At 29.5% G+C, this 16999-nt stretch overlaps 2 pseudogenes across 2 annotated transcripts; both read left to right on the top strand.

The window, feature by feature from the left end:
- The first annotated feature begins 285 nt into the window (after positions 1-285).
- On the top strand, positions 286-374 carry BDCG_17409 (annotated as a pseudogene). Its single transcript has one exon. The product of its transcript is annotated as a tRNA-OTHER (tRNA).
- Positions 375-16180: 15806 nt separating this feature from the next.
- BDCG_17408 lies at positions 16181-16269 on the top strand (annotated as a pseudogene). Its single transcript has one exon. The product of its transcript is annotated as a tRNA-OTHER (tRNA).
- The last annotated feature ends 730 nt before the right edge of the window (positions 16270-16999 follow it).

Here is a 16999-nt window from a genome sequence, read left to right as displayed (position 1 = left end):
TTACTCATGTGGTTTAACTTGTAATGCAAACACTGATAAAGAATCTTAACATCAAGACAAAGAATAATAAAATGACTGATTCTTGAGATAAGAATGAGATGAAAGTGATTACTTAAGTAACTTTTGCATTCACTTTGTAAAAGATAATATTTTTTGACAACACTTTTTAATATTGCTTTTTAATAACACTTTTTAATAACACTACTGTTAATTTTGAATAGATTGACTAATAATATAAATATCACAGATTTGAAACATTGTTAATGCAATTTGTACCTCCTCTAAGCCCCAGTGGCCGAATGGTTAATGCGGCCACCCGGTAGCACCTTGGCGTGGGAAACCAAGGCGCGTGGGTTCGAAACCCGCAGGGGATACATTAAATCCGGAACCTAAGCACCTCAGGTTTCTAATAAATACAGAGATGTACAAATCGCTTCAATGAATTGCTCTATGTTCCTGGGCTGGGAAGTTATTATCGCATGTATCTAATTGTCACTTCTTTGTATTTTCCTATGTTCTTGTTATCTTGGCGTGATCTTAACACCTAGACTGACCGTGTGACCGTGTCTGAGACCAGGACCAGAATTTTTGATAGTTTCATTGTCAATTCAACAGATTCCATTACACAGTTCTAACATTAGATAGTAGTCTTATACTGTCTCAGTGAGACTTACTGTCTACTCTTATCACATTTTTCAAATGAGATCATGATTTTCACTTCTCAATTTAAATTATTTTTATTGATTTAAATGACTTTAAATCTCATTTGAGTGTTACCAAAAAGCATTACTTTTTAAAAAATTAAAAATAGTCTAAATAAAACCTTAAAATGTCTAAAAATAGTAACTTTATGCTAAGAATAAGACTAAATGAGACTAAATGAGATCACTTTCTTATTTTTTTCAAGTCATGATTTCATTTTGAGATCTGATATATAGTCACTTTGTATGTTTATTTAATGATTAGTCTCAGCGGGATTCATGTCAAGAAATGTATAAGATCAGACCAAATGAGACCAAATGTGAAATTCATGATCCCGGCGGCCAGTCTATCAACACCTGTATTTCCTTCTGTATAATTAACACTTGACCTGTATTTAACATCACGCAAGGACTCATCATAAGCTCCGCTTGCATATGAGTATAATGAAAGAATAATAATAATAATAATAATAAGTACCTTCTCTAAACAATAATAACAATTTTATAATATTTAATAAACAAACAAATCAGTCACATCACTGAATATGATACAGAATATTAGAACACAGTGAAGTTTAACATATGAGATAACTGTTTAAACTCTTCAATTACATCAGATGATTGATCATTGAGTGTAATACTCTGATTGAGAAAAGATTCAGACATTGAAATGTTCTGATATGAAGTGAACTCAGTTGAAATATGTGATTGATTTACTGTTTCAGTTTTATAAGATAATAAAGACAGTCTTAATCACTTGTACACTAATGCTGCAGTCAGTCTGATGAGTATATAACAGTTTATTTACTTATCTTGAGAAGCAGTTAAATCACTTAAAAAGAAATTCAGTCTGAGATGATACTATAGCACAGGCTATTATTGCTGTAAGAAATAAACTGGTATATTACTACAGTAAAACTGAACAATCTTTTACAGAGTACTATGCTGTAGCAGCTCTACTAGATCTCTTCTATTAAGTTAATATCTACACTTCTCAAGATTGAACAGAGAAGAAATGAGACTCATATGTCAAATTAGTCTGAGACTACTACAATGTCAACTATCAGAGATTTGAATGAGTAGATGTTTGAGATGTGAAGACAGTGAAATACAATTCTCTAGTAAGTAACAATCTTTGATAACACTTTATATCTCATAGAACTATAATACTAACTTTGAAACAGAACTTACATACATTGATTGCAAGTGAAAATCAGACAAAACTACAGACTTGTAAAACTGAATTTCATCACTATCTTCAAGATGATCTGATGAATTTACATACTAAATCAATTCTACAGTTATGAAAAATTATTGAGAGTATATATTCAACTGTTACACTGATAATACATGATATTCTGATAATTTCATTGACAGAGGTGAGAATGAAGTGAAAGTTCAACTCAAGTTGAGATATTTATCACTATCATCAGAGATAATTACAAGAAGAAATAATCAAGAAACTCATAATTATAAAACATAAAATTATCAGACAGTTTAATATCTCTGATCACAGTATATCAGAGAAGTGTACTTTTCATGAGAAAGTGAAGAATAAACTTGTACAAGAATGTATTTAGTGATTTCATGAGTATTATCAATAATCATTACTAAATTCTGATTATATAAGCAATCACTGAATGAACTGAATGAGACTGATTTTAATCTTCAGTCTCAGTCTCATTCTGATTTTGAAAGAATGATCATCTTTCACAGTTTATTCTGAGAAATTACTCTCATTTCACTATTCTTGAATTAAATCTGGTCATTTTTCACGCCATTTCTCTCAGAAATGATTCATTTTCAGATTTTTTTGAGGCTTGGTCCTGGTGGGACTCACACCAAGAAATGTATAAGACCAGACCAAATGAAATCAAATGTGAAATTCATGGTCCCGCCGGTCAGTCTACAAGTAGCTGAATCTGCTGTCTCTAAATCTGCTATCTCAAAATATGCTTAAAATTCCGAGAAAACTGAGAAGAATAATACTCATAGTTCTATTCATAGAAAAGTGAAGAAAAAAATGTAAAAGAAGAAAAATTTTCAAATCTTCAGAAATAGAAGACTTATTCTCAAAGTCTCAAATCAGAATATCTTGCAAAGAAACAAGCTAAACTTAAATCTCATTTTCAGAATCAGAAATGAAATTAATCAGCAGTTCTTTTCTCAGATAATAACTGATATTAAAGTTTAAAAATCAGTTATAGCTTCAATTGAGTCATTCTTCTTTGAAAACTCTATTATTCTGACTACAATGTCTGAATTTAGTGCAGAATTCCTTATTCAGAATAAGAATCTCTGAAAATCAGCAGTAGAATCTTTGTTAAACATAATAATTCTATCTGAGAGAGATGAAAAGTGAGATAAATTCATTCTTTATAATATTTCAGTTGAAATTTTTGACTGTGAAGAAGAAATACTACTTCTCAAAAATGAATTAGAAGAATACAACTCTATTCAACTGAGAAAGAAGCCTTTATAACTAAATTCAATTAAGTTCAGATAAAGTAGAAGAAATGCCTCTGTTCTAGTATATATAAAGATACTTGAACAGTCAAAGATCTCTGAAGTAAGAGTAGCAGAGTTGAAAATGAGAGTTCATGAATACAAAGACTCAAGAATGAATCTCAAAGCTCAAACACAGTGTTCAAACTGTCAAACATATGAACACTTTACAATCTTCTATTTCAGAGACTTAAAATGTGCATTCTGTATCAGAGATTATAAAACTAGTGAGCATAAATGTGAAATATGCTTAAAAAGAGATGAAATATGTCAATAAACTCTGCTTAAATACTCTAATTGTAAAGAAAAATATGCATCTAGCTTAAAAGAATGTATATTTACTTCAAGAACTCAAAAGAACTGAAGAAAACATGAAGCTCAAAGCAAATCTAGAACTGAAGAGAATAGTCAAGTCAGTAAACTCATAACTGTAAGCTTAAAAAGAAGAAACTCTTAACTATCTAAATCTTCAAACTTCAACTCTTCAGCTAAATGTAAACAGAATTTGAATTCTCAAATTTCTATTAAGATTAGAGAATTGAGAAATGACTCTGATAATAAACTAGATATAATACAAGCAGTTGAGATTTCTACTTTTCAGAATAATTATAATCTACTATCTGATAATAGTAATTAGATTCTACTCTACTTTCTTTTAGTATAAATATACAATAAAAACAATAAAAAAAGTTGAAACACTCTTCAAAAATCACATTTATTCAAAATAATGTGAATAGAAACTCAAATTACATTTATTCTTATTCTCAAATTGCATTTGAATAAAAAGTTGATTTTATACTGCTTCAGAAGCTGAATTTTAATACTGAGTAAAAATATATCATTTCTCATTCAAGCTACTACTGCTTTATATCTTAAAAGTCTGAGATAAAGTCAAGAGTAGTGATCTATGAAAGAAAGAGATTAAGATATTAATTTAATCTAAGATTTGATATTATATCTGACTCTGATATTCTGATGAGTAATATTATAGATAAATAAAATGAGTTTAATACTATACAGCTCATAAATATCTATAATGAAAGATTATTGAAGAAAAATAATAATATCTGAATAATTAATAGAGAGTTTCTGAACATAACTTCATCAAGAAACTCTATAATTGCAGAAGATTTCAATACATATTATTTCTGATGAAATTCAGAATGTAAAAGAGCAGTAAGAGCTGATAATCTGATTGAATAAATTTTTAAGTATTTAATAGATTTAGTTGATAAGTCTGATTAATAAACATTCTTTAGAAAAGATATGAAACAGAAATCTATTATAGATCTAATCTTTATATCATAAAATCTAATGATAAAAAGACTTGTAAACTGATTTATTAATTTAAATGAGACATCAGAATCAGATTATAAGATTATTCAATTTAATATTGAACTGAGTGAGAAAGAAATAAGTGAAAATCCTCTTCTCTCTAATCAGTTTAACTTTGAAAAAGCTGACTGAAAGACAGTTGAAGAAAGTATAAAACTGTTGCCCCGGTGACCGAATGGTTAATGCGGCCACCTGGTAGCACCTTGGCGTGGGAAACCAAGACGCGTGGGTTTGAAACCCGCAGAGGATACATTAAATCCGGAACTCAAGCACCTCAGGTTTCTAATAAATACAGAGGTGTACAAATTGCTTCAATAAAATCGCTCTATGTTTCTGAGCTGGGAAGTTATTATCGCATGTATCTAATTGTCACTTCTTTGTATTTCCTATGTTCTTGTTATCTTGGTGTGGTCTCAACACCTGTATTTCCTCCTGTATAACCAACACTTGGTCTGTATTTAACATCACGCAAGGACTCATCATAAGCTCCGCTTGTATATGAGTATAATGGAAGAATAATAATAATAATATTAATAATAATAAGTATAAAACTGTTAAAATCTGAAAGACAGAGTAAGCTATATTGAAATTCTGGTCAAGATATCTCAAATGAAATACTTGAGAATAGAGTGAAGCTTATTACATCTATTATTCTAGTAAGTAATAAAGATAATATTTTAAAGAGAAAGTCTTCTGAGTATTCAAAATCTTGATGAAATGAGAATATTATATCTAAAACAAAACAATTGACTACTGCTAGAAGATATTGAAAGAATGATATAATTTCTGATAGAGTTCAAAACTGTCACAAATGAATATTTTTCAGATATTAAAAGAGTTAAAACAGACTGCTAAAATAAATTTCTTAAAGAAGTATAAGAAAAGAAAGTTTTTAAAGCTTTTAACTATACTAAAACAAGAAGTGTAGCAAAACTTTCAATCTTAGAATATGAGTTTCAGAATGAATTATATACAGCAAACTCTTTTAAGAAAAAATATCAAGCTTTTATAAGAACTCTCTTTCAAAACTCATCAGATTCAGATTCAGAGAAAGAGAATATATCACTTCTCAACTATATTAATGAAAATGACTCAAAATGGCCTGATCTTACTCAAGATAAATTAGAGTCAGCTATCTTCTCAAGTTCAGTTAAAACTGCTGCAGAGCCTGATTCAATTAATCACTTAATTATTCAAAATATATACATCTACTTAAAGAATGAATATTTTGAGGTCTTTTTCAATCTCTTGAAAAATGAATATTATTCTGAATGCTGGAGAGAAGTCACTGAAGTGATTCTTATAAAATCTAATAGAAGAAATTCAATTCTTAAGTTATATAGAGTAATATCTCTATTAAACTGTCTAGAAAAGGTTTTAGAAAAGATAATAGCTACTCAACTATCTTTTATAAGCTCTATCAGTAATTCTCTTTTATTCAGTGAATAAATGAGAGATAGAAAACAGTGTTCTGTAATTAACACTGTTCTCTCAGTTATTTATAATATTCAAATAGCAAAGCATGAAGATGTGATCTCAACTGCAGTTTTTATTCATATAAAAGAAGCATCTGATCATGTTTCAAAGTCTAAGTTAATTCAGACATTGAAGATGTTAAAACTGGCACTTTCTCTAATAAAATGAGTTAACTGTTTTATATCTAAAAGAATTAAATAACTTTTCTTTGATGAAATGAAATAAGACAAGACTGAGATAAAAATAGAAGTACTGCAAGAAGTGTCAATCTCTCTTATTTTATTTACAATATACACTGTAACACTGCATATCTATTCAAAAATAGAAATATGAGAATAGTGCAATCTCTGAGTTATATGAATGATATTGATCTAGTCTACAGGTCAAAAACTATTAAAGAGAATTTGAAAGTGATTGAAGAAGCTGTAAAGAAAATCTTTATTAAAGCAGATATCAATTAAATTTAATTTAATATGAATAAAACTGAGTTAATTCATTTCTTTTCTAGATTCAATGAGAAAGAACTATTTCTAACTCTTTTAAATAGAGAGATTAAATCCAGTGTAAATATTAAATAATTAAGAGGATAATTAAACTTCAAGTTGAATTTTAAATATCATATTTAACAAAGAACTGTCAAGGCAGAAAGACTATTGAACAACATAATCAGACTATTAAATACAGAGAGAGGTCTATTCTTCCAGACTATGAGACAGTTATATATAGTCTGTATTACATCAGTAGCTGATTATAAAGTTCAAGTTTGATAAAATAATCAAGAAAATTTCACTAAACTCTTTCAAAGTCTGTAAAAGAGAGCCTTGAGAAGAATTCTGAAAGCATTTAAATCATCTTCTATTAAAGCAATGAAAATTGAAGCTTCAATTTCTTCTTCTACTATTAGATTTGAAAAGATCTGTATGAACTATGCTATGAGAGTTATAAAGATGAGCTCAAATTATATAATCAGAGAAAGAGTCTCTTCTTCATTTTCATTAATTAACTCTGGAAATGAACTGGATTTTAATAGATTTCTTGATTGAAATGAAAATAATTCTTCAAAGAAAATGCCTTCTCAACTGTACAGACAATGCTCTCTGATTAAAAATCAATTTTCTTCTTTAAATATTGAAAAAGTTGCTCATGAGAAGTTATTTCTCTGAAGAGAAAAGCTTGAATCTCTTATAAACTTACAAATAAGTGAACTATCTAAAGAGAAAGAATATGAACAGCATTTTAAGAGAATTTCTATAATCAATATAAAAGAATCTATTCTGATTTATTCAGATGACTCAAAAAATGAGAATTTGAATAGATTAGATACAAACATTACTTATACTGAAGATAATATCAATTTTATCTCAGATTTCTGAAATTTATGCTGTGAATTTGAAGTCTTTGATGCTGAACTATTTATAATAGTGAAAGCTTTCAAACTCATTGAAATAAAATCTCATAAAAGAGGAAACTGTTTGAAAGAGATATAAATATTCTCTGATAGTCAAGCTGCTTTAAAAAGACTTAGAAATAGTTAGATTTATAATAATTAAATGAATCTTAAACTGATCTTAAACTCTGTTTTGAAAATTCAAAAGAGAAGAACATTAAAGCTGATAATTCATCTACACTGAGTTCCTGTTTATATGAATATTCATGGCAATGAATTGACTGATTCAGCTGTAAAAAAGAGTGCAGAATTAAGCAGATCTATTCAAATAATTATATTCTAGTCTTTTATAAAGAGAAAAATAAAAGAGTCTTGTTAAATAAGTGAAATGAAAGCTGATAGAAACAAAAGAAGAGTATACATTATTCAAGATTTGAAACAAAACTCAGGTGGAAATCTTGTTCAATTAAATGTAAAAAGAAAATATTCTCATCTATAATACAGCTGAAACTAGAACATGACTATTTTAAATCTTATATACAAAGATTTGATGATAGATTTGACTCAATAGAATGCTCATTCTGCAATGCAAATGAGAATTCTGAGCATATTATAAAACACTGTGTATTATACAATAGTCACAGAGTCAGATTGAAAGAGAAGTATAATCTAAATTAATTAAATATGAGATTCTTATTCTCAACTGAGACAGGAATTAAATACTTAATAGACTTTCTATCAGAAACTTAAGCAGCTACAAGAAAATGGCTAAATTCAGAAATATCTGAATATGAAGAGAAGAAAATCAAGCAGATATAGTCTGTTAAAACAGCTATATACTATCTTTTAATAATTTGTTTTGTTACAGTCTCTCTTTACTTTATCTTTTTCTTTCAATTCCTTTCTATCTATGTATTTAATGTGTCTATCTTTAAGACTGTGTTCTCTTTTCCTTTGTCATGATATTGTCAAATGACTTCAAAGTATCAGAAGATGTTAAAATACTGTAATTTATAAACAGTTTTTGTATTCTGAGCTGGAATTTTCTGGTTTTACATATCTGAAATTGATGAATGTATAATAGTTAACTTTACAGATATAAGAAAAACCCTGAGAACTAAAAGTTCTCAGGTAGATGTCATAGTTTCTGACTGCATACATCTATAATTGAAGAATAATAATAATAATACAGGTCAAGTGTTAATTATATAGAAGGAAATACAGATGTTGAGATCATATTAACATAATAAGAACATAGAAAAATACAAAGAAGTGATAATTAAATACATACAATAATAACTTCTCATCTCAGAAATATAGAGTGATTCATTGAAGTGATTTATACATCTCTGTATTTATTAGAAATCTGAGATGCTTGAGTTCTGAATTTAATGTATTCTCTACAGGTTTCAAACTTACATGCCTTGGTTTTTCATGCCAAGATGCTATCAGATGGCCGCATTAACCATTCAGTTACTAAGGTATAGAATTTCTATTCTTCTACTCTCAAATTTCTATTCTTCTGTTTTAAAGCTTTACTGTATATATAAAATTTCTATTCTTTCACTTTGAAGCTTCACTGTGTATATATATAAATATTCACTTTATTCACTGATTCTCAGACTTTCTCTTTTTTTCTTCACTAATCTTTTTCACTTTTATATTATAAGATTTTTATATATTATGTTAATCTATTTAGTGTAGATCTCTTACAATTCTGTTATATTATTAGAATAACTAATAAGTAAGCTTCTATTTAAAAACTCAGTATTTACTTAACTAGTTATTTATTTATTTATTATTACATGTTATTACATTTTCAGATATCTTTTTAATAAGTACTTATTTCTAATGAGAAGATAATAAGCATTTTTCAAGTATAAGAAGCTTATATTAAATAGGTCAGTATTAAAATATAGATCTTATATAATAAAAGTAAAAAACAGTAAAGAAGAAAGAAAAGAGAAAGTATAAGAATCAGTTATTTTATTATTATTATTATTCTTTCATTATACTCATATGCAAGCGGAGCTTATAATGAGTCCTTGCGTGATGTTAAATACAGGCCAAGTATTGGTTATACAGGAGGAAATACAGGTGTTGAGATCATGCCAAGATAACAAGCACATAGAAAAATACAAAGAAGTGACAATTAGATACATGTGATAATAACTTCCCAGCCCAGGAACATAGAGCGATTCATTGAAGTGATTTGTACACCTCTGTATTTATTAAGAACCTGAGGTGCTTGAGTTCTGGATTTAATGTATCCCCTGCGGGTTTCGAACCCACGCGCCTTGGTTTCCCACGCCAAGGCGCTACCGGGTGGCCGCATTAATCATTCGGCCACCGGGGCAATATAAGAATCAGTAATTAGAGCAGATATTTATATATATATAAGATAAAGTTTTAAAGTGAGAGACTAGCAACTTTATAAGTTCTTCAGCTGAGAATTAATAACTGAGAATCAGAGCTTTCAGTAGAAGAATCAGTGACTGAGAATCAAAGCTTTTAGCAGAAATCTATAAAGTGTAAGAAAATAGTCTATATAATTAAATACAGTCTGTTACTGTGACGTGCTTCCGCTCTCTATTTAAGTCAATTCTCTATTTAACTTTAGCTTCTGCTTCATCTCTTGCTGTTTCCTGAAGCTTTCACTTCTATCTTCAAGAAGTTTCTCTACTCTTTTCTTCATATGCAATTGCTTCTTCTATGAGAGCTTCTACTTCTTCTCTACAGAGTCTTCATTCTTCTCTTCATATGTGATTACTTCTTCTATAAGAGTGTCTGCTTCTTCTCTACAGAGTCTCTGTTCTTCTCTTCATAGATAATTACTTCTTCTACAAGAGTTCATCTCTATAAAACTATCACTGTATATATAAGAGTATACACTCATCTCTCATCTTTTAGAGAATCAGATAAGTTTTTATTCTTATATCTGACTTTATATAGCAGTGTATAATACAATTTGATAGCATGTCTTATTAAGAATCAAGTTCTTCTAGCCTCTTTAGCTTCTGCTCTGCTCTTGATATATATAGTACTGATAATTGAACTGAGCTGTGAATATCAAGAATTGACTAGTTGATAATCAGTCTGATTAGTTACTCTATCTTCTTTTAACACTGCAGCGAGTGATTAATCTAGCTTGTGATTATTCAGCTGTTCTATCTTCTTCAGTACTGCAGCTAGTGATTGATCTGATCTACAGTTATTTAAATCTATCTTATTTAATACTACAGCTGATGATAGATCTATTTAATAGTTATTTAAGCATCTTCTGCTTCAGAATATTATAGCACTAGTGATCAGTCTATGTCATGATCACAGTTATGATAAACTCATCTTATTCATATTCTTATACAAGTTCATCAGCTCTGCTATAATAATAAAGTAGAACAGATAAATCACTCAGAGCAGCTTCTATTAGTCACTTTGTTTCACTGAATCAGATATATCTGTCAGTAGAATTGAATGACTCATCTGAGAATTCATCAATGAACCTGAATCAGAATGAACTTACTCATAAACAACAGCTGAAAAGCATGCCATTATAATTACAGAAGTCTGATAAAACACAGATAAATGATATAAGAGTGTCAAAAGTCAAGTGATACTGTATAATTGTATCAAAGTAGAAGATATTCTTGTAAGTATATTAGTCAGATATTACAATAATATAAAAACAGCTCTTAACTCTGCTCTGATAGTGAAATGAAAGAACATCATTGATCTCTGATTACAGATCTTTCACACAGATGTCATAAAGAATACTAAGAAGAGAGCTTTAATAGTCTCAAGCTTTTATAAATTTTACTGTCAGAATCACACTTCTTCTGATAAAGCAGTAATACTAGATATAATTAAGAAGTTAGAACAGCTAGAAGTCTGACTTGTCTGACAAGAGAATGAGCTCAATGAACATGAACATCAGCTTAATCAGTGAAAGAAGCAGTTGAATGAGTGTATCACTCTTGTTGATGAATGTGTCAGCAAACTTCAAGAGAATCTTAAGTAATTGACAGATAGAAGAAGCAGATTGATGAAATTGTGAACTAGCTTTCATACTGAGAAAGTCACACTCACTGTCTAAAGATAGAAGCTGAACTGTCATCAGCAGATGAACTGTTCAGATCAGATTAACAGAATAGATGTTAAAGCTGATAATTCTCTCACTGAGTCTGTACAGCAATTATATGCCTTCTTTAAGAAAGGCTTTGAATCAATTTCTAGATTCTGATGAATATCAGCAATTTCATGAGAACTGCACAGTGCTGGAGACAGAATACACTGTTATAATCTAATGAGAGATAGGATTAATTTTCTCAGAGAAGCTGACACTGCATATTTTACTTATGACTTAGAGAGAAATCAGATGTACAGAGATCAGACATCTGCTCATAACAATCTTGATCTTCTGCTTAATAGTGAATCTTATTCATCTGTATGAAGTGATAATAGATCAGCAAGATTATAGACTGATAATATCATATTATTCAACTCAGTAGAAATAGATGTAATAATGTTTATCAGTCACTTAAAATTCATCACTATGCAGGAGAGAGATGACACAGTTCTCTGTGTATTCTCTCTGTATCTGAAAAGTCAGGTATTGAAATGACATAACAGTGTGTTTATTGAAATGAGAAAGAATATGAACACCTTTCTCTCTATCACTGTTATTGAGTTCAAATGCGAGTTTCAGCTATCAGAAGAAGAAGCTTGAATGAAAGCTCAGATTCTGTATTTTTTCTTTGAGAAGTTGAATAAACTGCTTCTGATATTATACATCTTATAGAAGATTAACTTACTGCAAGTCACTGCAATCTCTGACTCTGTTATAATAAAGAGACTCTTGTGAAAGAGTTTAAAGTTTAATCTTTTCTTAATCACACTGCTTATTTATGCTGAATGATTAAATGACTTTCAATGATAAATTAGAGATAATGAGTCAGCTGTTTGATATATCTGAACTAATTGAAAGACTTAATTTACTAACTATATATATAGTTTCAGATGTTTTGAATATAATAATGACTGCTGTCTGTATCATATCTCTCTGTTCAAGTAGACAGAGGCTACAAAGCTATCTATGTCTGCTGCAGAGACAGTAGTGATTTCTCTGAGTACTCTTACAATGAGTAAGTTGCTATTCAGCATATAACAGAAGAAGAAAGATTGCTAGTATCTGCAGCAGAGTGCTACATTATTATTATTATTATTCTTCAATTATAGATGTATACAGTCAGAGACTATGACATCTACCTGAGAATCTTTAGTTCTCAGCGTTTTTCCAGCAGAGTGCTACATCTGCAGAGGCTCTTATTACATTAATCACTGTCTTAAAAAAGAGAAGAATAGTGCTCATTCAGTGAATTAAGTTAAAGTGAAGAGTACTAAGAAAGATGATGATAAGCTGCTGAATCTAGATCTTAGTCTAGATTTTGATAGTGAGTTAGAAAAATAACTAGTAAGATAGATACTGAGAAGCTTATCTTGTCTATAGACATTTTCTTAGATAATTATCTGAACATCTTTAATACTGACATATATGCAGTTGCAGTGTGTGACATCTCTATAAGTGATTAAGAATATATTAGCAGACTACAGTATTTGTCTTACATCTTTCTCATCATTTCTGTCATTATATCACAAGACAATCTCTCTGTTTGTGTGAATACAGACACAGGTATATCACTTATTAATATAATAATAGCAAGTCTATTATTCTCTTATTATCAATCAATCTCTATATCACATGATCAATGCATGAGTATTCAAGAAGTTAGCTTAGAAGTAGATGAATTAAATCTATTCATAATAATAGATTCTATCTTGAAGATGAATGACAATTCTCTTTTCATTGTTGAAGATGAATTTCACTTAGTATAATATCTCAGATGCAATATAATCATAGCTAATGATATATTATTATTAATGAAAGTAACTATCAATATTCATAGCAAGCTTGTTACATTTCATAGAAGATATTTTATAAATACTAAGACTATCAGAGACACTATCCGCGCGGGTAGATATCTGTCAAACTCACAGCCATCTCAGCAGCAGAAGAAGATTGTTATTTGTATTATTAATACTGACATCATTCATCATTCTGACTTGAAAAATTCTCTGTTTCCTACCTCATACATTGAATTGCATTTGACAGATGTGAAAGACCAGAATAATTCACTTCAAATTCTCACAGTAGACACTCTCACTGAGTGAGTTCAAGTAGATGTATCAGATCACTGAGCAGTAGAAGACTGAGCAGTTATTCAAGTGATAATCAACTGATATCACAAACTATTTAGCTTCAGTCTAGGTTTATTTTCAGACAATGTTAAGATATCACTGTGATTCATTGATAAGAGCAACTTTTCCAGTCTGAAACAGAGACTCTATTCTCTATCTTGAAGAGATTGTAAAGCTGCTGATCAGATTCTGAACCTGCTTCTATAAGATAGAAGAATTGAACATGTTCTTCTTGAAAACAGAAACCTTATTACTTCACTCATCTTTGTGATCTGACTTAGAGAGAAGCTGAGAATGATGATTGATTTGTGAAAAGTAAACATATACTTACTTCTCAATACATATTCTCTACTGATATAATAAGATGTATTACAATCACTTAACAGTTCTACAGTATTCTTATCTATAAACATTCATCAAGACTTCTTTCAATAAGTGATTAAACAGAATAATTGTTTTAAAATTATGTTTATAACTTCATACTGAGATCTTGAATGTTTTACAGTTATTATAATGAGATTGATAAACTCATCTGAGTTCTTTCAACAGTGTATGAAGAAGATTCTAGTGAAATTTCTATAATAATTCATGTTAGTCTATATAGATGATATTATCATCTTCTCTTACTTACTGAATAGATATCTTCATTATATACAGCAAGTCTTCACAGCTCTCAAGACATCTGAGATAACAATATTACTAATTAAATATCATTTCATATATCTCTCAGTGTATTTACTGAATCATCATATCAGTCAACTAGATATATCTACTTAAGAAGAGAAAGTAGCTGCTATCACTAATCTAGTCTTCTCTATAGACTATGACACTTGGAGAACTAGAAGAAATTATCAGTCTTTTCAATTATTATCATGATTTTGTTGGCTTTTATACAGATCAGATGAAAGTATTAGAAACTCTCAAGATTAAGTTACTATATAACAGTTCAAAAACAGGCTAGAAAAGAGTGTCATACACAGCTAAGATCAAGTTAATAAGATTTAAGAACTTACTGCAGTTTCACACTCTGCTTACAGAAGTCAGATATTTATTTAATATAGTAAAGCAAGTCTTGATAAACACTCTCACTCAGACATATTCTGACTTTAAACATTTCTTCATATTGTATGTGAATGTCAGTAAGTAAAGAGATATCAGAGTAGCTCTACATCAAGTCAGAATAAATAAGATTGAAAGACCTGTTCTGTTTCTCTCTCACTAATTAAGTGCAGCTGAAAAGTGCTACTGAGTGACTGAATTAAAGTGTCTCAAACTCATATGAGCTCTGTGAAAATTATCACAGTATTTAGACAGCAAGTTTACAGTTATCACTAGACTGACCGCCGGGACCATGAATTTCACATTTAGTCTCATTTGATCTGGCCTCATACATTTCTTGGCGTGAATCCCGCTGGAACTAATCATTAAATAAATATGCAAAGTGACTATATATCAGATCTCAAAATGAAATCATGACTTGAAAAAAATGAGAAAGTGATTTCATTTGATTTCATTTAGTCTCATTCTTGACATAAAGTTACTATTTTTAGACATTTTAAGGTTTTTTTTAGAATATTTTTAATTTTTTAAAAAGTAATGCTTTTTGATAATGCTCAAATGAGATTTAAAGTCATTTAAAGCAATAAAAATAATTTAAATTGAGAAGTGGAAATCATGATCTCATTTGAAAAATATAATAAGAGTAGATAGTAAGTCTCACTGAGACAGTATGAAACTACTATCTAATGTTAGAACTGTGTAATGAAATCTGTTGAATTGATAATGAGACTATCAAAAATTCGGGTCCTGATCTCAGACACGGTCACACGGTCAGTCTAGTAATCACTGATCATGTCACTCTTATATCTGCTTTTCAGTTATCAGTAATAGATCATTGTAGAAACTGACTGATGAATTAAGCCTTAGTTCTAAGCTTGTATCTCCCGCGGATGATAATCTGCTATTACAAGAATACTGTATATACTAATACTAATACTCTATTCAGATTGTGTTATTTAGATGATAATTCAGAAAAGATTTCTTCTGAAGAGTAGAAAAAAATCTGTCAGATTATCATTAATCAGATAGACAAACTAATGACAGACATATCTTCAGTGAAGATATGTATGATTTTAACTACAGTAATAGAGCTCACTGATAAACTTAAAAAGCAACTATACTGAGATATTCTCTATGACCTGGCATTAGAAAAGGTCTTTCACAAGACCAGTTAGAAAGAGTGATATCAGTTATTTACAGTGCAGAACAGACTATTGTTCTTCAAAGAATCATATCTCTGTATTCTCAAATCACTGACATGAGACATTATTCATATGTGTAGACTGGCCGGTGGGATTATTAGTTTCACATTTGATCTCATTTAATCTGATCTCATACATTTCTTAGCATAAGTCTCACCAGAATCAAGCCTTAAAAAAATCTGAAAATGAATTATTTCTGAGAGAAATGATGTGAAAAATGATCAGATTTAATTCAAGAACAGTGAAATAAGAGTAATTTCGCCCCAGTGGCCGAATGGTTAATGCGGCCACCTGGTAGCGCCTTGGCGTGGGAAACCAAGACGCGTGGGTTCGAAACCCGCAGGGGATACATTAAATCCGGAACTCAAGCACCTCAGATTTCTAATAAATACAGAGGTGTACAAATCACTTCAATGAATTGCTCTATGTTCCTGGGCTGAGAAGTTATTATCACATGTATCTAATTGTCACTTCTTTGTAATTCCCTATAATCTTGTATCTGACATGATCTCAACACCTGTATTTCCTCCCTGTATAATCAACACTTGACCTGTAATTAACATCACGCAAGGACTTATCATTAAGCTCCGCTTGCATATGAGTATAATGAAAGAATAATAATAATAATAATAATAATAATAATAAGAGTAATTTCTCAGAATAAACTGTGAAAGATAATTATTTTTTCAAAATCAGAATGAGACTGAGACTGAAGATTAAAATCAGTCTCATTCAGTTCATTCAGTGATTGCTTATATAATCAGAATTTAATAATGATTATTGATAACACTTATGAAATAATTAAATACATTCTTATACAAGTTTATTCTTTACTTTCTCATGAAAACTACACTTCTCTGATATACTGTGATTAGAGGTATTAAACTATCTGATAATTTCATATTTTATAATCATGAATTTCTTGATTATTTCTTCTTTTAATTGTCTCTGATGATAGTAATAAATATCTTGACTTAAGTTAAACTTTTGTTTCATTCTCATCTCTGTTAATGAAATTGTCAGAATATCATATATTATCAGTGTAATAGTTAAATATATACTCTTAATAAGTTTTCATA

This window comes from Blastomyces dermatitidis (assembly GCF_000003525.1).
Source record: "Blastomyces dermatitidis ER-3 genomic scaffold supercont1.7, whole genome shotgun sequence".
Lineage (NCBI taxonomy): Eukaryota > Fungi > Ascomycota > Eurotiomycetes > Onygenales > Ajellomycetaceae > Blastomyces > Blastomyces dermatitidis.
The sequence above is the reverse complement of the archived record's forward strand: the minus strand, read 5'-3'. Positions and strand labels throughout refer to the sequence as shown.